Source organism: Hesperophylax consimilis, chromosome 10 (assembly GCF_061612785.1).
Source record: "Hesperophylax consimilis isolate HC1 chromosome 10, BYU_Hcon_1.0, whole genome shotgun sequence".
Lineage (NCBI taxonomy): Eukaryota > Metazoa > Arthropoda > Insecta > Trichoptera > Limnephilidae > Hesperophylax > Hesperophylax consimilis.
The window spans coordinates 24,054,353-24,077,041 of record NC_142845.1 but is presented as its reverse complement, the minus strand read 5'-3'; the positions used below and the strand labels follow the sequence as shown (position 1 = coordinate 24,077,041).

Sequence of the window (22,689 nt, the reverse complement as noted above, 5' to 3'; positions counted from 1 at the left end):
GTAGTAAGCGTTCACAAATGGTTTGAGAGAGAGATATGTAAATACGAATGATAGAGGGAACGCGCTAATATTAAAAAAACGATAAAAATTAAGCGAAAATTGTGAAAATATTTTAATAAAACACGACTCGTTTGAAATGTAGCAAAATGCTTTAGTTGCATATAAACATACACTGTGAAATTTTCCATGCCTATAACATAATAAATAACAGAACAAAAGGTGTTTTTAATAATTTTTGGAGCTTGTTTTGCGATTTTTTCTATGGAGGGAATTTCATATAATTAATATTTCAGCATAAAAAAATATAGATATATTATCTTCAAAAATAACATATATTTTTGTAACTTAAAGAGTTAACGAGAAACTTGTTATAAATCGGTAGAAATTGAGTATGCAGATTGCAGGGGCTTATGTTATGTTTATATTATCAAATATTATGTAACCATTGTACATAATATGTAAGGTACAATTTTAAGATTAAATATATAAAATAAATTAAACTATTTCCAACGTAATATTGTTTGGTACTTATTTGCTTGGGCGTGGTCCACTTATTGTAAAATTAATTAATTGTAATCATTTGAAATTTCGCACACAAATTACGAGCGTTACAAGCAAAAAATATACTTTGATATTATATGCAAGAGCCAGCAAAATTCAGCAAAGGATAAAAAAATACAATGCTTATCATTGATTCAAAACTACAACTTCATTCAAACAGAACTGATTACTCTGTGATTTTCAATTCTGATTGTCTCTTGCGATCTTTGTTTCAAACGCCGAATAAAAATCGTTTGAGTGGGAACTTTCGATTAAAAATTAGAATAATTACACGATGAGACAATGTATACGAAGCACAAAAACAAATTACATTTCCATACCAGTATCTAGGTAATATTACGTACACGTATACGTTACCCGCATCCTAATGTGATGAGATCTAGGTCCTAGGCCGTATGGAAATGCCAGTAGCACGAGAATGAAGAATGAAGATATTTAAACACTAGCAGAATCGTGGCATAATATTATGTTATTATTTTATACGTTTTAGTGCGTATGCTCAAGACGTGATCATTCAATGATGAACATTTTGATATCCGCAATTATTATGGGATGTACGTGATTTTCCATGCATTCTGAAATGATGATTTCACTATCCAATGGACAGAAAAACACACTTATTTTATTCATTTACGTGGTATCTATTTTCCAGGAACATTTATTATATATATACATTACACCACATCATTTTACATAGTTGCGTAATAATATTTATGACTGTAAGGTAGGATTGAAAATCTACTGTGGGTGGAAAATTATAAAATAATAATTGAATAATCAAAGTTAACGACTCCCGATCGAAAATCTGAAACAAAAAAGATTCATCGGCTTCTAGGAATTGAATCCAGGACATCTTCCTTAGTGGGAAAGTGCTCTGAACACAGAGCTAATTCGACCATATCAACTTACATAATTTTAATCTGTATTGTACTTTGACTGAGAGCTAACACCTATATCTTATATTCAATTTTTAACGCATATTTATTTGGCTGCTATCCTTATGTTCGATTGTAAGATTCTACCCGAACTCATTGTGTTTTATTTTTCACATTTTTCGTTTGAGAGTCTATTGTCTAATGGTTTAATTATATACCTCCGAAGCGTAGTGACTGATTTTGTGTATGCATGGGGATTATGGGTTGTTAAATGTAATGGGCTCTAATTAAAATGGCTATAAAAATATCGTTCGGACCTCATTCAGTACCTACCCCGGTATCCACTCTATCTTAAATCCACCTAAAATATGACGAATTTTTTAGATTTTAAAAACGTAATCATATTCTTCAATAAAATATGTCCCACCACGCAGGTGAACTCCGAAAAGCTTAGTTTACTAAGTCATTATACGAAACTCTTCGATAGATACTTATTTAAAAAGTACTCTCGGATGCTGGCCTCGCCTAGGCTAATCTAGTCAGCTGTTTTGTCTGTCGGCCGCCGCTTGTACCAGGCATTATCCATTCAACAACTGTTCAGCTACCCGGCGAGCAGAATAGTCACCGGATGTAGTTTGCTTGCAGCCACCAGCACTCAGTACGGTGGTTTTCACCGAGCTGTGTTCTAACGGCCGGGCGTTTGTTTGTCAATCACTTTTCGTTTCATTCGTTACCGGGAAATTCGCCCGCCCGGCCGCTTCTGCACTCCGCGGAAAATCGACGCCAATCCTCGTACGTGTTGAATTGTGGTTTTTCTTTCAGGCAATGTGTAGTGGTTGTTTACAAGTGATTTTTTTGCGTTACGTGAAATCAGTGCCTCGTACTGTTGTGCATCTTTTCCTATTTAAAAAATAACATAATAATTTATCTTACCTAAATTATTTGATTACTAAAAATGCCAATTATTTTCATGAATAATAAAAAGTGGTATTTTGTGGAATGGTCTTTCAAAATTAATTAAGCAGTTATCAGGGGGCAACTGAAATTTTTCGGATAGTATATTTTACAATAAAACGGTGTTTTCGACCAAGGAAAACCGTATTTAGAACGAATAATTGTAAATACCTTTAAAATCTACTTTATCTTGATAACCATCCGCTAATTAATTGCTTGGCCTAGTGCAAAGTGTTGAATATACATGAAAATCGTGGATTCTGTGTTAATTTAAAACATGTCGTGTTCCGTGGTGCATGTCAACAGTTAATGTTTGAGTTGTAGAGAAATGATTCTTACTTCGCTGGAGCATCTTTTTTATACTAAATATGCGCTATTATTGCGAATCTGATATTATGATCACAACTACATTTATCTTTAAATATTTACTTGTATGAAGATTTTGTGACTGATTTATCGTGCATTTTATGCTGACTCGTTATTTTATCAGTTCTTAAAAATGATCTTTCTTATGTTCCGTTTTAAGGCGATGTCATGCGTAGCTATGCAAATTCATTTTTTTTGGTTTGAAAATTTGATAACTTAGAAACGTTTCAGATGCTTCAATTAAATACTGCGAGTAGAACACATCTTGGCCTACTGGATGATCTAGTATTTTTTAGATAAGTCTTTTAATAAGCCTAGAAAAAATAATGTATCAGGCCTATAAAAACTGCTTAAAAGTTCAAAATCTCATACTTACGAACGCATTTTCGGTTAAGGTTTTATTGTATAGTGTGGCAAATTAAGTTCTTTATAAAATGACCGTAAAACAATTAAATATTTGTGCCTGAACGTCCGCAAAATAAAATAAAAGCCACTTTTTGGCGATGTTTTTTTCTTGTATTTATCAAAAAGACGGATGATGTTGAACGGGAATTTCAACGTTATCGCCATCTACATAAGCGGTGTTATTGTAAGCGGCATGATTCAAAATGTCACACGACGTATGGCATCGCCTTAAATACGAAGCTATGCGAAGAATCGTACTGATTATTCGATTAAATCACGTTAAGTTAATGTACTCAACGGGAGAAATTATTAGATATTTTCGTTAAGTCTTCCATGTAAATTTACAACGATTATGAGTCACACGATCGATAATTTGCGATGTTAATCACAGGTAATTACGTAAAATGCATTGATGGTCGAATGAGCCCGATACTGATTTGTTCATATAAATATTGTGCTGGCGGATGAGGGTAGAGTAGTTACTCAAATACAGTTTTCATATTAATTGTATTTTATTTAGGAATGCTGTGTTTATATTCTTTCGACACGATTAAAATCAAGTCTGTTGAATTGCCCTAATTAATGTTTATAATTGAATAAATGATCAATAAAATACTTCATATTGTGATTTTTAGTAATTACGTACTTAATTCTAGGTTTATGGCTTCGAGGTAATTCCTTCAAATCAAATTCGATACGGTTATATTTTCCGCATTATGAACTTTAAAAATCGTGTACACTAACCATATTACATTCTTTAAAACCAATGCTTTGTTTGAAAGGCTCGTAAATAGAATATAACAATAATTTCTCAAAGCACGTAGTGATCCGGCAAACGTGTTATTATAAACCATCCTAACTATTCCAAAAGAGGCTTTTCCTTTCGAACCTGCTGTTTTGCCTTTGTTTTGATAATGTAATATAAAACTATTTGTATATATCTCAGGTACATTACCTGGGAGTGGAAGGTCATTAAAATTCTTCGTTACTTTTGTCTAATTTCAACAAGGCTAAAATCGAATTGGAATGTAACATTTGTACTGATGTAAAGATCTAATTATGGATATTAAAAACAATATTAAAAAATCGAGCTATTAATAATAAAACAACTTTCAATAAAGTGTGTAATCTATCTACAAGCACGTTTGTAAATAAACACTGACTTGCGTAGCGCGGCGTTTTAATAAAATGTTTGTGAAATAAATACTCACCAAAGAATTTCTTAGAAAAGTGCTTGTGCACACGATACAAAATAATACGTTCGTTAACACGGGGCAGGGAAGAAGATAATTATTACAGCGATTGGAGTGGATATTGTGGAGTTGGTGAATTGATGAACACGATTATTGCGTGTATCGGCCGATCACGTATACTCCGTGTACTCCAGTACGTCGGACGACATCAATCATTGAACTTTGCGGTAAAAAAACAACGAGTTTGTAATCCGAATAAATTATAAAATTGCGACTTTTTGAATGGGTACAGCTTTACACAATAGCACTAAGCGGCCAACAAAAGAATGTTCCGTTTGATTTACCTAACGTACGGCCAGCGCTTATTTTAAATTTCCCATTAGAATTATACAACTCTGTCGTGCGAATAAACGAGAATTACTTCTGGCAAAGGTAATTTTAATGTTTTTAGAAATGAATCGGTTATTTGAAAAAGACCTCTTGTCCAACTTACATATTTTGGAATATTTTATTAAAAAACTATTAATCATTTAGTTGTTCGTGGTTTTATCACCTTTGCTTTTGATTTTCGTGCCATACAAACCATTCAATTATTTTTATTCCCATCCATTACATTTTTGTTGTGTCGTTGTTCAAGTTAAATAAATATTCTAAAGACAACAGTAAATTATTGAGTGCGATGGGAGATTAGCAAATAATTCAATAGGTCCATGCACAAAAGGGGGCATTGATAACTCCTTTCCTAAAACTTTCGTGTAGGTAAGGTTTATTACATAATTTATTTAAAATTAAAAAAAATACAGTGTGTGGCAAACCTACGCACGACGGAAGTGAAACTTTAAGTATTCTTCTCTCTCTCTTTTCATTTAATTCTCTCTTTTTTTCTGTCTATTGACATATTTATAAGTAGCATGTGATAAAAAAAAATTAAAAGTTATAAAAATATGGGATTCGAACCCGGGTCCTGCATAACGAGTGTCGAACGCTCTGCCTCTAGACCGCGAGGAGAGGTATCTCGCGCGACGAGAACCGCGTATACAACGTGTACTCCTCAATCGACTTGTCCCGCGCAAATTTTTCGTTTTCAAACACGGCAAATGAATAATATCACATAACGTCTCGTTAACGCTTTATATAGGGTCGAATCGAAGATATATCGGCAGTGTGAAGTCATATCTGTCGTTTTTCAAAATATTGCCGTATATTTGTCCGTTTTGGAAAAGATCTATCGTGTTTTAACAGTCTCATACCCGTATGGAGTCTGAATTTGAAAAACATTTCTTAATTTTGAAAAACTCACTTACGGCTGTGTTTTTTACTAAAAAAAACTTGTCACGCACGTCTGCGAGGGTAATTAGTCGCGTTATCGGCCTTGATTAGTAATTTTAATGATTCAAAATAAAAATAATTTATCAAAATATCGAGCGACTCTACCGGCTCGATTTGTAAGCTATATTTCGACCAAAATATCATATAGTCAAAATATCTAAAAGTCGCAGCACGAGAGCATTTTATCACTTTTCCTCGTATTAAAAAAATCACAAAAAGATAAAAATATATATTTAAAGCGGGGATCGAACCTCGGTTCTTCACGACGACAGTCGGGCGCTCTGCCTCTAGACCGCGAAGCTTAGTTTGGAGAGTGACCTAAACTAGGTATATAATATTAGCTAGGTTCCTATAGCGAAATGATCACGGTTTTTCGTGACGGTTATGAGTCGGTTTTACTCCGGTGCTCGAAATTGCATGACGCGCGTAAAGAAGTTTCACTTCAAAAAATTACACATGTTACAAACTCTAGTTCAACCTTTCGGAAAATTTTTGAGTCTGGCTAGTTTGAAGTATAGATTATGGTTAGATAAAATCTTCTGTTTTAATTACGTTTATTGTATTGTGTATACTGGGAAAATATCCATTATTTTTAAATATTAGTACCGCGCAAGAGTCCCAACTGATCCCAACCGTGTGCAGCCTGTGAGACTGTCATTCCAATTTGGGGTTTGTTGTGAAGGTAGAGGACCTAAGATAAATATCAACCTGGCTACTCAGATCTGGTCACAAGACCCGGCAAAAGTCATTTTAAACAACGTTTTAATTTTGAATGCTGGTCTTGCTCTTGGGCGATACTGTGAGTATCTTCGACTCTAGAACGTGCCGCAAATGAACTACGCATTATTTTTAATTAATACATTGTGATATAACAAAAATTGCTGTCGTTGAGATGTACCGGACTGCTTGTCCAGAGCCTTATCCCTCGACCACGGAGACATTCAAGTTTTAAAATTGGCATAACTAAACTTGGTTAAATTTGTGGATAAGTAGGGTTTTTGGAATAATTGATTCAATTGCAATAATTGTGGCTTGTACACAAGTCTAAAACACGGGCTAGGTATACCTTCCATGAAAGGCTTCAAGTCCATAGTAAGGCGTAGGTTAGAGAGTATCAACTTATTAAATGCAGAGTGATGAGGAAAGCTCGGTTTGTGTCGCTTCTTTCGACCTTGTGTCTGAGACAAGTCGAGCTGCGTGGATCCGGCTTAATGAGCCGCGGCGTGAGGCAGATTCCTATCTCGGGGCTGTAAAGTGGAAGTGCAGAACACCTGTTGAATAGCAAAAACTCTATTACTCCATGCAAAAATATTACAATGGCGATGGCAGAATGTTCCCACGGCATAGAAACCAGCTAGCGATCCATACCCGCCTATTGCAGCAACGATATTACGAGATATTCTCATTCGCCGCTGGAAAACTTTCAATGTTCAATGTTCTGTCTTCAACCCCCTTTCGTCTCCTGCGCTCCCGGTGCGTACATCGTACAACACTTCGCTGGCATTCTAACTATTGTTCGCAAACATAGTGTTATTTGCGAAACTTGACGCGTTTCTCGAGCGAATTCACACAATTGTTGTGTAAGGATTTGCTGATATTACGCCAGTTGCAAGCTAACGATGCAAATTTGCAAAAACGTGAGTATTTTCTGGTGAAATTAAACGAACTCAAGGTTGCGAGACACGCTAAAGACAAATGTACTTCGATTTTAAAATGCCTTGTAAAATGTAAAATTTAACGATGAACCAGAAAATCCGTTGGGCCTAAAACTCTCATAATTGGTCATAAGATATTCACAGTTCTTTTTTTGTATAGTCTCGATCTACGCATCCATTTTCAGTTCTCAACATAATTTCTATCATGAAATATAGAGAGTCTCTGACGAAACTTCTGAGAACAAGTGTAAAAATCTGATCTCGTATTTTATTGGCTTTATAATTGAGTCTAATTTACGCCAGTAAATTTATAAATGATCAAAAATAAAATGAAAAAGGTTGCTGAAATCTTGAGAGAAGCCGAGTAGTAATGTCTATGCTTACTGACTAAAACAGGCACATGGGAATAAATGAATAATTTTACGGTGTTGACAAAAAGTCAATGACGTTTAAATTCACATTAGGAAAATGGCGCTCCATAATATAGCGCCTACATGGATAGGTAAATAAATGATTGAAGGATTCTTTTAACATTCTCACTTAGGCGTTCTGCTTCCTCCTTCTGGGAGCGCGTGACAGGAAGGCACGACTATATTTCAATTCGCAAACGAATAAATAAATTCTCAGATGAAATACTCAGATGGTTATATTAATTTTATAAGCACACCAAAGAGGTGAGAAAAATTCTTGAAAAAATTGATGATAGATATGTGTTTATGTTTCAATGATGGTTTTGGTTTGAAATGTATGTTTAACTTTTTTTAATTCATGGCCGTTCAGCGCGTTTGTATTTTTCGTTTGTGTGAATATATATGTTTTCACATTGGTATAATAATAAATTTTGTACACGAGGAAGTTATGTAGTGATTTTTTCAATGATTCAATTATTAGTTTTGATAATGTGTGATGATACTGTAATGATATTAAGATAGTACATTTTCAGTTGATTTTCATACTTATGTTGGTGGTGTTCTGAATTACAGGGTAGGTTTTGAAAAATTAAATAATAAATGGAAACATTGTTTTGTAAAGAAAACGGCTGGAAACACAGTTGAGTCAGAAAAAATTGCTGCTAAAATAAATTCATTGATTTAGATCTTCTTATCGATAGTCAATAAAAAGATTTCGTGCACAAAATTGTGTGAAACTGAGTAACTTTCTTACAAACATTCCCGGGTAACAAATTAAATGAAACCTGACAATATTTGAAAATCTCCTACCACCACGTATTTTATCCTTTTGTTGGTTCTTTCTCCAATCGGAGTTTGGCTATAATTAGGGCAATCTTTCTCATGTTTCTATAATCTTATGTAAACTGTAAGCACTTTAAAATCCGTTGAAAAAATAAGGACAAGATTGTTATAATTGTAAATCTGTAAATGGGAAAAAATGTTTCCAAACCTCTTTGAAAAAATCTCTAAAAACCTTAAACTTGTTTTCGTTTTCATTGATGAACATAAAGATTGCGACATACAATAATCATTAAAACCTCTTTGCTGCCAGTTCTCATACAGCTAAAGAATAACGCACTTTTATACCTGTTTAAATAAACAAATAACATATAAGACTTTCCACGAACAGCTTCATACGTAATAAAAGTGTAAAGGATTTACGTTAAGTGAGGTGAAATGTCAAATTTAAAATGACCACATTGTTCTTGAAAAGGCCTTCAGGTAAATGGTGCATTTCGGCCTGTGGACTCGAGTAAGATATTATGCAAATGGCGGTTGGTATTTGCTATTTACCAGCAGGCTATGTTAAGAGCCTCTGAATTAGGGACCCGACCTATTGCATTGTGCAACAAATCTCACACAACAAACTGTGTACGATTGTTCGCAGAGTGTTCAGAGAATCACAAACAAAAATATTATAATAAACAAAACAATAAACGCTTAACCCCTTAGCACAATTTGTTCGCTTTTAGGGAACAGCTCATATTATGGCCTCATAGAAATCGTTGTATCTCCCTTACTCTCATGGTTAGAAATATGATCGAAACGGTGATAGAAAAAGAAAACCTCACGCTTTACATTCAAATTTAGAAACCCAAAAGAATTAATACGTACACCCATTTGAAAAAAAAATCATGAATTATTTTTATATGAAACCACATTAAAGTGAGGCTAATGAAATATGTGTGTGTATATTTAATTTTTTTTCGTTTTCAGAAAATTTAGTACAAAAAAGTGAGACATTTAAAAAAATATATTTCTTTGCATTTAAAATATCTAAGAAATAAAATTTGAAAACGTTTTTCATCAACTTAAATTTTTTTTTTCTTTTCTGATACGTTCAGAAATAATTCATAATTTTGAATTTTATTGCTAATCGGAAATATTCTCCAATCTTCTAACAGAACATGCCTGAGGTCTGACGGTTAACAGTGTATGATTTGTGGGAAAAGTGCTGACGTTTTAATACATATGATCTACTTTTATATCACGTAAGTTTATTTAATAAGAATTCGGGTACGCCCGAAGGTGATGATCATGTTAAAAGTAAGCGTAATAGAAGAGTTTTTTTTAAATAATTTATAATGTTATTATTCAATTTTTTTTTTAAACTTTTATCTATATACATGTTCTGCTGTGTAATTATTAATATGCTTGACAGCTGTTTCGCCTTCGGAAGGCTTTACATAACTGTGTAATAATAATAAAACCGTGTAATATAAACTTCGTAGGGAAACTTCACACAATATTTATTGAGCGTTCATAATTTCGGACAGTTTTCGCGGTAATAAATGAAGGCATTGGTAATAAAAGTAGAAGAAATTTTCCAAAAATGTTTCCATTACATTACCTACAATATAAAAATATGGTCCATAAGTGACTTCATCACAGTTTTATATTGTTTTCAGAAGGCGAACAGTAATCAGCTATCATGAGATATAATATTAAAATGCAGGACAATTTTTTATAAATATATTTTTTTTAATTGAATAACTTTTCGAGTGATTTTCGGCATATTATGCTGAGTTTTCAAAACGTTTTGAATGATCTCACGCAATAAAATGCCATTTTTGATTCGCGCATTTACGACTTTTTTTTTTTTTTTGTAAACAGTAAAAATATAGGATAAACGGTAAAATAAAGGTGCATTCATTGGCTATATAACATCATAATTGGTATATATGTCCCAGTATTAAAATTCAGAGGTATGTATTTTTTTAAATGAGGGCGAGTAATTTTCTACTCTAAAGCTAATCCAATCTAAAGCAAATCACTCAAGTCATATTCCAGTTATTGACGCAAACACTTGAATGGATAATAATGTTATTTAAAAAATAACGATATATAATAGAAGAGGGTGGATTAATGTAAAATAAAGGAGAGTTGAGACAAAGATCCGGTGCAAGTTCTTTCTCTCTGTCTTCTTATCAGATCTGAACAGTCAAGTACTTCGAAACCTTCCTCTTTCGTATCTCTTTCTATACTTCCCATCAGCCTCACAGCATACCTCGAATTGTATCCGAAGAGTCCCACTATTTTTGGGAAGTTGGGCCTATTTACCTGATTATTTAGTTTATTACTTAGTTGCCTTTCCATCTGAACCCCCCTTTACGCTTTACATTGCGGCTATGATAATATGTAAGTTGTACAAATTTCCACGAGAATTATTCCGAAGATAGTATATTATGCAAAAGTAACTTCTGCTATTATCTTGCCGCGAGTAAAATGGCGTCGGAGTAAAGCTAAATATGTAACCCTTTTTGGTATGTGATTGAATTTAAATGATTGCTTACTTACTTACAATTGGTTAAGGCTGGTTTCCGCTTTCCGTGACCAGCTCGACTCGACTTTGCGGCAACATCGACCGAGGAACTCCAATGAAAGCCTTATTTCGATATCAGAAGTAAACGGAGAGTGAGACTTGTGTACAGTATATAACATAATATTTTATTTTATATGACCGGATCAAAGGAGTTAAAATATATAAGAAAATAAAATTTAATTTGCTATACATTACCTATGAAAATGTGTACGTTGTATTACGTTGATAAAGAAGGTTTTTTTTTGAAAAATGTGGATAATTTTATAAAATAGAGGTTTAAAAAAAAATTACTATTTTAAATCGAAGACGCATGTGCGTGCTTGTTAGTATCAAACATAAAGTAACGACTTTTTATTCTACGGTATCGGATGTTATTGAAAATATGGATGCTATACAAAAAACATTATCTGAAATAATGAGATAATTTTAATGTCTGAAACCCCTTTAAATCATAAGTTCGATTTGTAAATTTACGTTAACTTCTATTAAAGGTAAGCTTTTATTTAAAAGACAAGGTTTTTATGCAAAGCACAAAGGATATCAAATTATTATAAGCCACAATGATTAGCGTAAAACACAAATATAAATTGAAAAAACTTCCAAGAAAAAATAAATGTCGCCAACGGTAACAGAACCCCCTAATAAATTTCCATTCAATGGAACTCGTTTGCGTATTTTAAACATAATAAACTTTTGCTTCTGAATTATGTAAATATTGTGGGATTGCTTTTTAACATATTTTTGATAATCTCTCGATGTTTTTAAAGTTAGATTAAGTTAGGTGCATATATAATTTATTGAACTTAATAAGCTTTTCTGTTTTAGCAAATATCATTGAAATGGAATCTCTTTGTGATATTTATTTCATATATTTTTGATAATTTAGATTTTTTTTAAAGTTAGATTTATCGGTACTATAGCAACAAAATATCTGGTTTGACTACCTGCCCATAGTTAGTACCACTGGTTTATAGGTACATATAATTACTGCATTCTATATAAGGTAAGTAGTATATAAAAGCTTTTTTTTTCTCGTTAACTTTCCTTCCAATGACGATGATGAAAATAATACCTATCTATGATTAAATTACCTGTACGCAAGCCAGGGGTACATACAAACAATTAGGTTTGAGCTATTTAAAATCCGGTGAAAATAAAAACACCGTCATAATTATTCCAGCTGCTTGTAGTTAAAGAATTCGGAGGCTCGGAGGCCCCAAAGGATCTCTCGTGAGACATAATATACATTCTAAGGTGACTAATTATTTCTCTAGAGTAAGTGCTCATCGCGGAGGTAAATATTAGAATGCTCCCATTTAGATTCTAACCCAACCACCTGGACATTATTGACTGTTGTAACAGGTGACGCTCTGCTTGCTCAACGGTAAATAAATATTAATTTGGCAAAGTTCTGCTGGTGTTTTTAATTCAGGCGAACACAAAGGAGGATTTTAACCTTGATTGGAAGAGTGTGTATTCTCAGAGTACTATTTTTTGAAAATTAAATTTTGTAACAATGATTCATAGAAAAAAAGAAACCGGATAAGGAAACGCATACAAAACTGCCGGTAACTATGAAATATGTGATAATAAGACGCTTCTATTACAGAAATAATTAATTACAGTAAATCAAAATGCATGTTTTTTTTTACCATAAACGCTTTACTTTAGTTCAATAAATTCACCTTTATGACACAATAAATTTACCCAAGATTATTATAGTGCTACAAAATATTAGCACATTTTTTAAATTTACGATTCAGTAAAGGAAATATTCATTGCGTATTTGCTATTTCTGAAAAAAAAAGAATCGGTTACATTAAAATTATAGCTTTTTCGGCACAGGTTTTTATTTTCATAAATCATATTCAAAAAGAGAAGAATAGTGTTGAGAAAGGAAAGAAAATTTATTGAATTAATGACCAAGATAAGTTTTAATTAACCTAAAATAGTTACAATGATCAGTTACAAATATATAAAATGGCAAATAGTTTTTGAAATGTTGACGTTTTTTAAAGTGATAAATAGCAGGTGCTTGGTAGAAATTAAATGGATTTTTGTTATCTACCTTTTTCTTGTGCCCTCTATCGGAGGTTGGTTATCGGAACAACAATGGAACTGTATTAGTACCAGTCGCGTAGGTTTCTAAGCGTCTTCGTCTTTGAATAATAATAATCTAACATAGTTCATAGACTTCGCGTAGTTTTGATTACTCTGGCTTAGCAGCTCGCAACGCTCTTCCGCTCTGGCGTAATAAAAAGGTACTATCAAACACGGCTACAATCTTGATAGGATTGATTGAACACAGAACACACAAAAACATTTTCAGGCAGATGAAATGTAAAATGTCGAGTCAAAACAGGACTTTGCTACGCTACGTTGATAAGTTGATGAATTATTGTATAATATAACAAGATTAAGTAATTTTAAAAAATGACCATAGTAGCTAGTGTAGCGCGTAATCGTAGAAGAAGTCGACAAAATACTGGCATGCCTCTACACACCTGGCCTTCCTAATATTTCAGAACCTTCACCAATAATTACATACATAAATAGTTGACATAAGTTTTTCTGTCATTTACATAAACCTTCAATCTATTTTGTAACTTAAATAATGTATTATCTGATCATAGATATGTGTGTAGGATAGTATGTGTGCGTGTAAACAGAACTATGTGAGATTTTCTGACTTACAAAAGAAGACCCTGTGGATTGTTTCGAATAAAAGTAACAATAAAACAACGCTTATATCTAGTATTTTAAATTTTAATTATTATTCTTTATCTAGGTCAACGATATGTTTGATTGAGTTTTTTTAAATCAATATTTTTACCTGCTTAATGTGTAAGAGACAATTTTGACAAGGTGAATCATTTAAATATTTATAAGTAAAATAACTAGATGGTTATAAAATGTAAAAGAGCCATTATGATCTTATACATAATATGTATAAGATCATAATGGCTCTTTTACATTTTATAACCATCTAGTTATTTTACTTATAAATATTTAAATGATTCACCTTGTCAAAATTGTCTCTTACACATTAAGCAGGTAAAAATATTGATTTAAAAAAATATTATTAATATATTCATATAAATATTATTCATATTATGAAAGCGCTCTTGAGGCGATTTTTCACGAAAACGGTGCTATATAAATTAGCCAAATATTACGATTATAATGTGTCTGAGTAGGCCCCCCGTTATATAACAACGAAACTGTATTCCTGATTTCCCTTTCAAAACTTATGCATTTTGTTGTATGTAGGTGTCAACGTTAAGTATTATATGTTAATTGTGATTTTTTATAATTGTTTTTTAGGTGTGATTAGGTGGTTTAAAAAATAAAGCAAATAATAATTTTATCATAGAACTAAAACGTATTTAGAATTTCACGTTGTGAAAACTTATATTTACTTATTATTCATTTTTTGTCAAAATTCGCAATTTTTTTCGACTTTTTAATTAAAGATGGCTTTCCAAAAATTGATCAAGTGTTCATCATGTCTATCAGTTGATTATTCTTGCATTTAAATATTAATCAGGGGTGATTATTCACTTTAAAATGTTCGACGAAAAAACAGTTTTCGCAGATATTTCTCATTGTGAAAAAACTCTTCATTTGTTCACTCATGTAATATAATATTTGCCTATCTCTATTCCGCCATAAAATTATAATAAAATATATATTGTAGTTGTGATAACTTATTTGGGTATTTATTTTCTGTTTGTGAGATCCCAAATAAAACAATTATAATTTTTCGAGGTTTTTGTCTGTATAATATTTTTCCCTAAAATTAGCGTATTTTACTGTTTTCTCATTAACAATGTTAGAAAAGTCCTTCACTCGAATATTTAATAAATACATTTGAAACGTAGTTCACCTTATATATAATCGTTTAGAAATCCTTCCTTCTTCAAAAAAATGTTATTAGAATATTGGTTATCTCCGGCGCAGGCCCCTTTTAACATGGACCTAATAAGCCATGGACAAAACTAATCGTGAAAATTTTTAAGCCGCTGGGTGAGGGGAAAGATGTATGAAAAATGTGAAAACCTTCTTAAAATTTTTAATAAAATCCCATTCCCTGTCTCATCAAATACCCAAAAAATTCATAAGCCGTTATAATTGCATTAACAATACAACAATAAATTGAAAATAGTTCATTATGTACCACTTTTTATACAAATCGTTTCAAAAGTTTGTCATATAAGATGGCTGCCAGGCGATTTCCCCTCATCGTAAATCTGGTCTTAATCCCGCTCACACAAAATCGCACTAACGCTCTCTGACCTGGGCTTTATAGGTTCATGCCTGGCCAGAGGTGACAGCTAATAACCCTGGACGAACAATAGCCCGTACGCCACTGGACGATATTAATAATGCAAACATTATCATTAATTTATGACATTCCAATACACAGTTCCTTCCGTTTATGGAAATCTGTATACTTAAGCAAATGGTCAACACCATATTTTCAAGTTAGACGTTCATTGTTATTAATTAAATAAGGGTAGGATTAAATTAAACATCAAAACTGCGTATAGATTATTAAGTGCTTTTTGTGACGTACAATAATTACTTATTCTACAAAACGTATAACTATTGCAGGAACTTCATTGACGGATGACAAAATCGGATTTGTTAGTCATCAACATAATAATAGGATGAGGCTTATAAGTAATGTTGTTTGAATGGAGAACATAAAAACTATATTTACAGATATATAATTATTATTCGTCCGACTTTTTAAGAGTTTTTATGGCTTCCTGGTGTATCTTTTAGGAACTTTGAAGGTGTTGATTTATCACTCCTTTGTTTTAATGAAAATTTTACTCCCTCCCGATGTCATTTTTGGGGAAGCTATCAATGCCATATGAATAAAAGGCCAGCATACTAGAAGCGCTTCTAGCGGCAGAGATAAATATCATTCAAATTGCATACGAATAAATTTATTTACACAGATTTGCATCTTGTTTCGCTTAAGCTTCAATGTTTCACATTTAAAATCCTAAAACAACAACGAAAAAGAATGATCACCGCATTTTTTTTATTCCCAACATATAAAGGATGTTGACAATTTGTCAAATTTCTAAGTTGATTTTCGAATTATGTGAAAGTCCTATTCCAGTTCTGTTATTATATCGCAATGGGCCAGTTGCTTCACACGCCTGAAATTATAACAAAACTTGAATAGAACTTTCAAAAACTTGAAAATTTACATTGAAATATGATGAATTGTTCAGATTTTTTTAAACAACCCGTCTTAATTATTAGTTTTAAGAACAGATTGTGAAAAAAACTCATGTAGTTGAAATTCAAATAAATTACAAACACCTTTTTCTGAATTTTTGTAGTGCTTAGTACCTACCAAAATGAAATATTTGTCGTTCGTGAATGGTAACAGTATTAATTAAAATTAGATGTTGAAACTTTGAATACTTTCAGGAAGCGATACGACTAAAAAATAATTATGGTTTGTGTGATGAATGGTAATATGTTGAGTATTTAAGCGATAGATGGCGCTATTATTAAAGCTTACTCCAGAGTCCGTCAGATGTCGTTAAAGTGTAACAGATGCTTGTGAGGTTATAGTGACAGGGAACAAGCTTCTCGAACGAGGGAATTACCAACCCTCGGGTAATGAACAGTGTAGCTAAATTCAGACCTATTATTTGTAACGTAAATAAACACAATTATACTAAAGAACCTTTTACTTCATTGAAGAGTTCCCAACACCGAAATCTGCAACGCAGAGACAGATATAAGAATTGGCGCAGCAGGTAGGTTACGGTATGGTTATGAAACAGATGAAAAAAATCTCACTTGTCTTCAGTACTCAGGTCTGATTTTTCAGTATACTCAGGAATTTTATCAGTCGTATTAGATTGACAGGGTTCCTACCAGAGAGTGACTTGAGTAACGTAAATATCTCTTAAGCCGAGCAAAAATCAATTGAAATACCTGCCCTTATAGTCGCAATTCAACCGCTAAGATAGTGTTATGTAGACCGTTAAACTTATTCATATTATTATAAATAATAGTACCTAATCAGGTCACGTTATTGACCGAAGGTAATGTTTGGAATGGACAGTAGCTATAATATAATAAAATAGCTATAATAATGATAATTTAATATTATCATTATTTCAAAATTATTATTTTTTAAATATAACTTGATAATCTTTATAGTTTTTAAATGACAATATTCAAAAACATGCTCGACTTATAATAATATTGTATTTTTTCATGCTAAAAGAATTTTCTCCATCAAATCAAGATGAATTTTGATTTGATGGAGAAAAGGGGAGAAAACCAACCTGGCTATTTCGATATGGTGACATTTAGGACGTGTTGTTTGAAATATTTTTATCAAATTCAAAAAAACTATCAAATAATTTTCAAGTTCTGTTATTTTGTTAAAATGTTAAATTGTGAAGGTTCTAATCAAGATCTGTTATTTTTTCAGTTGTGAGAAACATTGAAAAACATCAATGTTACTATAACAGAACTTGAATAGAACCTCTACAGAACTTGAAAATTAACTTTGACATTTGATGAATTGTTCAAATTCTGTGAAGCAACCTATCCTAACAGATTAATCGAAACAACATTAAATTACAACAGCTAATTGAATCCATCTATCTTTCTATATATTTTCTATTAATACAAATGAGAATGTCTGTGGCGGGAGTACGCACTGTGGACACCGTGCGGGCAGCGTGAATTTGATTTTGGTACAAATCTACATTTTTATTCCGAAACTGATTAGCGTACTTGACCTACAACATAAGAAAAAGATCACTGTCTACAACAGATTAAAATAAATACTGCGCAAAGTCCGAAGTGCGCTGGGACTTTGGCTAGACATCAATAAAATACAAGTGTACTTAAATGATTAAATTAGAACAGATCGTAATTGATAAACTTGTCGAATTCCGCTGCCCACATAAAACAAAAAAATATATAAATAGCACTTGGTTTCAACTTAATTACTACAAGTAATAACTATTTGTGTGAAGGAGGGTGCATTAAAGTCACATTTTTCCTCAACCAAAATTTAATTTGAAGGTTATGAAATACGCATAAGTTATTATAATAACCGAAACTAAACCTATTTTGTGCATGTTTACTTAAACCACGACTTGAATAGTTGTCTTCATTAGATATTTAAGTTAAAATCGAGTGTTGTTTTTTTAAAGAGCCCTTGCAGCGGAATTCAATAAGTTTTTTCTTTTAAAGAAAGACAAACATGAATATTAGTAGACCTGCCCTAAGTGATTAAAAGCGTATTATTCCCCACTCCCCATACCGGTTCCATTGGAGCCGGCTGTGCTCGCGTATGGCCTCAAGTGAATTTAGAAAACGTGACGTCATCATTCTTGTGCGAACTATGGTCGAGGCATCATCGGTTCATTTTACGAAATAACACGGCAAAATGGTGACTTGTGTTATGAAAACTTGTAAAAATAGATGTGAAAAAGAGAATAAACCCAATTGTCGTATTACATTCCAATTATAAGCATTATTTTACTTTATTTTAAGGATATTCACATCGTATAATATGGATCAGTTGTAGAAACATATACTATCACATCGAGATACATCTGCTGGTTGGTTGCTGGGAAGTAAATTATGAACATTTATAAAAGTGTCTTAACTAAATACGTAAACGAAATATTCGACTCTGAAAATAGAAGAAATTTATTTTGCCGAATTTGGACTTCACAAATTTGTTCATAACGTGGCGAGTAATTTGCGCTCCCATGTAAAAATGTCTATTCATTCAATAGCAGATTTTACTTTTAAGAACTAAATGGTGATATTATAATGCGAGATGCCTTTATATTGTCAGATTGATTTATTGACGAATCACAGTCAGCTTTCCTCTCTGCGTCCCGCAACTCTTGTTTTAACCCCTCGTCCTTAACTTCTCGTCTATTATATTCATATGTCTGTGTAGCCAGCTGAGGAATTGAACACACTACCACCCAAACGCGATGGCACTCATCCACTGAGCAGTTATATTTACCTCGTAATTTTTGTCACATTTTATTATGAGAGCGTAGGTTATCTATTTCAACGTGTACGGCCATCTTCAGACTTGTATATGACTGCATTAAAGCTAGAATATTCCTACATTTACCGTCTTACCGTTTTAATCAAATCACAATGGGATTCTGCAATCAATTTTCAGCAACAGTTTCAAAAACAGAAATAATAGTATTTGATTTCAACTATGACATTCAATCAAGCATTTCTTATCAGTGCTGCAGGTTGAAACATCTCAATGGGATTCTTCAGTAAGCACTAGTTTCTTAGAAGAATGTTTCTGTTGCAACTCAATTGTATTTCCATTGCATAGCGATGTTCATATCGCAGCAACAATGATTTGTACAAATACAACTGTAAAATGACATGGTTGGGTAAACAGATAAACAAATGGTTATTATGAAGGGTCGGCGCTTACTTACCATAAAAAAATAATGTTTGACGTATCTATTTCCTGTTTAACATTTTCAAAAAAAACAACTAAGATAATCTTAAACACACACCAAACCAAATCAATAATTAATATTACTAGAATTTTGAGTTCTAGCGTAGTAAAATTTTCTCAATTTTTTTCATATGAGCTACTTTTTTCAGTTTGCCACTTCATTTTCATCGTGAGAATTTAATATTTTAAAAAAACTTAGCCTCGCATATATTTGTTGCGTATGTTTTGAATTGGTAAAAAACGGTGTAGGAACTCGGTGCGAAACCGGGTGGTAACTACTAGGAGATAATAATAATAATAATAACATGGCACTTATAAAGCGCAGTTTAGTGTCATTTCACTTCAAGTGCGCTTACTATAACAAATTTAAAAACGGTAATTCAGAATTAGTGGTCATGTTCTTAAAATTATTCCTACAGTGTGCCTCACAAAATATAGATCTAATATTCTAATACTAAATATACTATTTATACAACGTGATGACAAAACTAAGAATAACAATAACAGCAGGACAGGATAAAACAAGAATATTAAAAAAAGTGGGTGTGTCAAGCCTACGCAAGACAGAAGTGAAACTTCTAGTATTCCTCTCTCTCTATTTTCATTTCATCAAAAATTAAATGAATTAATTAAATGAACTACAACTATAAATGTAAATGTAAACGCAACACAAAACGCGAACACAACTTATCACAGCGGGAGCACGCTGCTAACTGATTCACTGGCCGTGGTGGGCGTGGCCGCGCAAGTGCGCTACCGGCCGACCTGCTAAACCGAACTCGTATCTCGCTCGTAACTCAAAGCAAAACGTTCGTGAGCGGCTCCCCCACCTCAACAAGCGCATATGGTGAGAGAGGGACAGTGAACGGTGAGCGGTGGTGGGGGTACCCGCATTTTCGTGTCGATCCTGACTCGGTTTTACTCCGTCCCCGAAAATCCATTACGCGCCTAAAGAAGTTTCACTTCAAAAACATAATATAAAACAGGAGGCAATCTGTGTTCAGAAATGAGAATTTTCTGAGCAGACATTTTAAAAAGGTACAATAAGGAGGCAACCGAAACCAAACAATTACCGGAAGTTTTAGAATATGGTTTATTATAAAATATTTAAAAGAAGTTAAGATTTAGGTATGAATTGTAAGATTTAAAAAAAAAAAAGTTTTTTAAGTCCGTTTAAATTCAGCCAAATTCTGGCGATACCATCTGTACATGATCTAATAAAAAGGTTAAAAATTTATATAAAAAAGTGATAATTTACGTTGATGTGAAAATTATTTGTTTAAATTGTACGAAAACATCCCCGATTCAGTACAATCTTTCCATTTCATTTCTCATTCGTAAAAGATGCATCCCTAGCAAAATAATTACAGTGTTCTTTGCACTTGACCAGTGATTGAGTGCTTAGTGCGTCTTCAGTCCGCTGAGAAGTGAAAGCGTGTTGACAGCGCACGTGATTCATCGGAGCAATGATATTTAGTAGCGCGTGTTTTTGGCCATTGGGAACTCCTTCAAATTTCTGTCTGGACTGTAAACACTATAATAATGAATAATCACGGGTTTGGCTTGATTAATGCGTTATTTTGATGTGTGAAGTCATAGGTTCATTGAACAAAAATATTATTATTAATTATTATTATATTATAATATTGCAAAAATTACCCAAGCTAACCTAACATAACCTAACCTGGACCTATCCTAAGCTAATCTTTCCTAAACTATAATAATCCAACCTTACCTAACCTAACCTATGTACTAACCTAACCTAAAATAACCTTATCTAAACCTACCATAACCCAACGTAACTTAACTTATCATAACCCAACCTTACCTATCCTAACCTATAATAAAGAAACATAACCTATAATAACCTTACCTTTTTGAAGTGAAACTTCTTTAGGCGCGTAATGGATTTTCGGGGACGGAGTAAAACCGAGTCAGGATCGACACGAAAATGCGGGTACCCCCACCACCGCTCACCGTTCACTGTCCCTCTCTCACCATATGCGCTTGTTGAGGTGGGGGAGCCGCTCACGAACGTTCTCTCTCTTCTCTTCTTTCCTCTCTCTCAGACACCAGCGAACTGCGCCACGCCAAGCATCAGCTGCTTGGTTAGTATACTGCGTCGTGAGTGTAATACGAGTGAAATACGTAATTGATTGTGGTTCATACGGTTTGGTACAGAATTTCAGTGTTAAAAATGAGTAGTGACGAGATAGAGGTGATGAACACATCATTGTCATTGTAATTTCTTTGTAATTTTTAATTGTAATATTGTTATTTATGTAATATTGTATACTTGTGAATAAATTGAAAATTTTTGGAACTATACATTAATCGAACGTCATTCATCTATAAGAAAATATTAGAAAAAGCAAATCCATGCTTCGTCGTTGAATTATTTAACCTCTAATTTTCAAACTAACCTAAGAGAGAAAATAGAGATGATGAAATGAAAATAGAGAGAGAGGAATACTAGAAGTTTCACTTCTGTCTTGCGTAGGCTTGACACACCCACTTTTTTAATTTTTCTTTTCTTTTAAAACAAGGTCAAAATAGTACTTACCTAGTATTTGCATAGAGTAAATGGTAAAAATTCTAGCCACTCATATCAGAAATACCAACAAAATAAAATGTCATCAACAGAAATCATTCCATCTGTCATCCCATACAGCGAAAGCTAATTTTCCATTTACGTAATTAATAATTGAATTGATATATATAGAGACTTGAACCAGCGACCTCTGTGTTGAGAATTGCTTGAACTGTCAGTAACAAACCTTCCTCCAACCTTTCTATTTCTTCTCTCATATAAAAATATATACTCTTGAGTCTACTCAATATAAGAATACCTACTATATACTTTAGGCATAAGAAATAAGAACCTTATTAAATGTAACCGTTCACAAACAAATTATAAAGCAAAGTCACCAATTCCTCGCCTATACAACTAAAACGTGCCTTAAATTTTTACATTTCAAAATATTATGTTTGAAAAATTTAGATTATTAAGTTTCTTTTCAAGTTCATACAATTGTAAACCATATGCAACAATTGATTATTACTATATTTTTTAACAT

At 32.8% G+C, this 22,689-nt stretch overlaps 1 protein-coding gene across 3 annotated transcripts in view; it reads left to right on the top strand.

The window, feature by feature from the left end:
* chas (chascon) overlaps nucleotides 1–22,689 on the top strand; it is a 287,576-nt gene that overhangs the window by 94,896 nt on the left and 169,991 nt on the right. Inside the window, exon 1 of one of the 3 annotated variants that reach the window (XM_089636730.1) lies at nucleotides 2,075–2,228. The exons of 1 other annotated variant lie outside the window; for it this stretch is intronic. The gene's annotated coding sequence lies outside the window, so the exon portion shown is untranslated. Of the gene's footprint in view, nucleotides 1–2,074; nucleotides 2,229–22,689 lie in introns of those variants that run through there. One more of the 3 variants, XM_089636728.1, reaches the window with a different exon arrangement.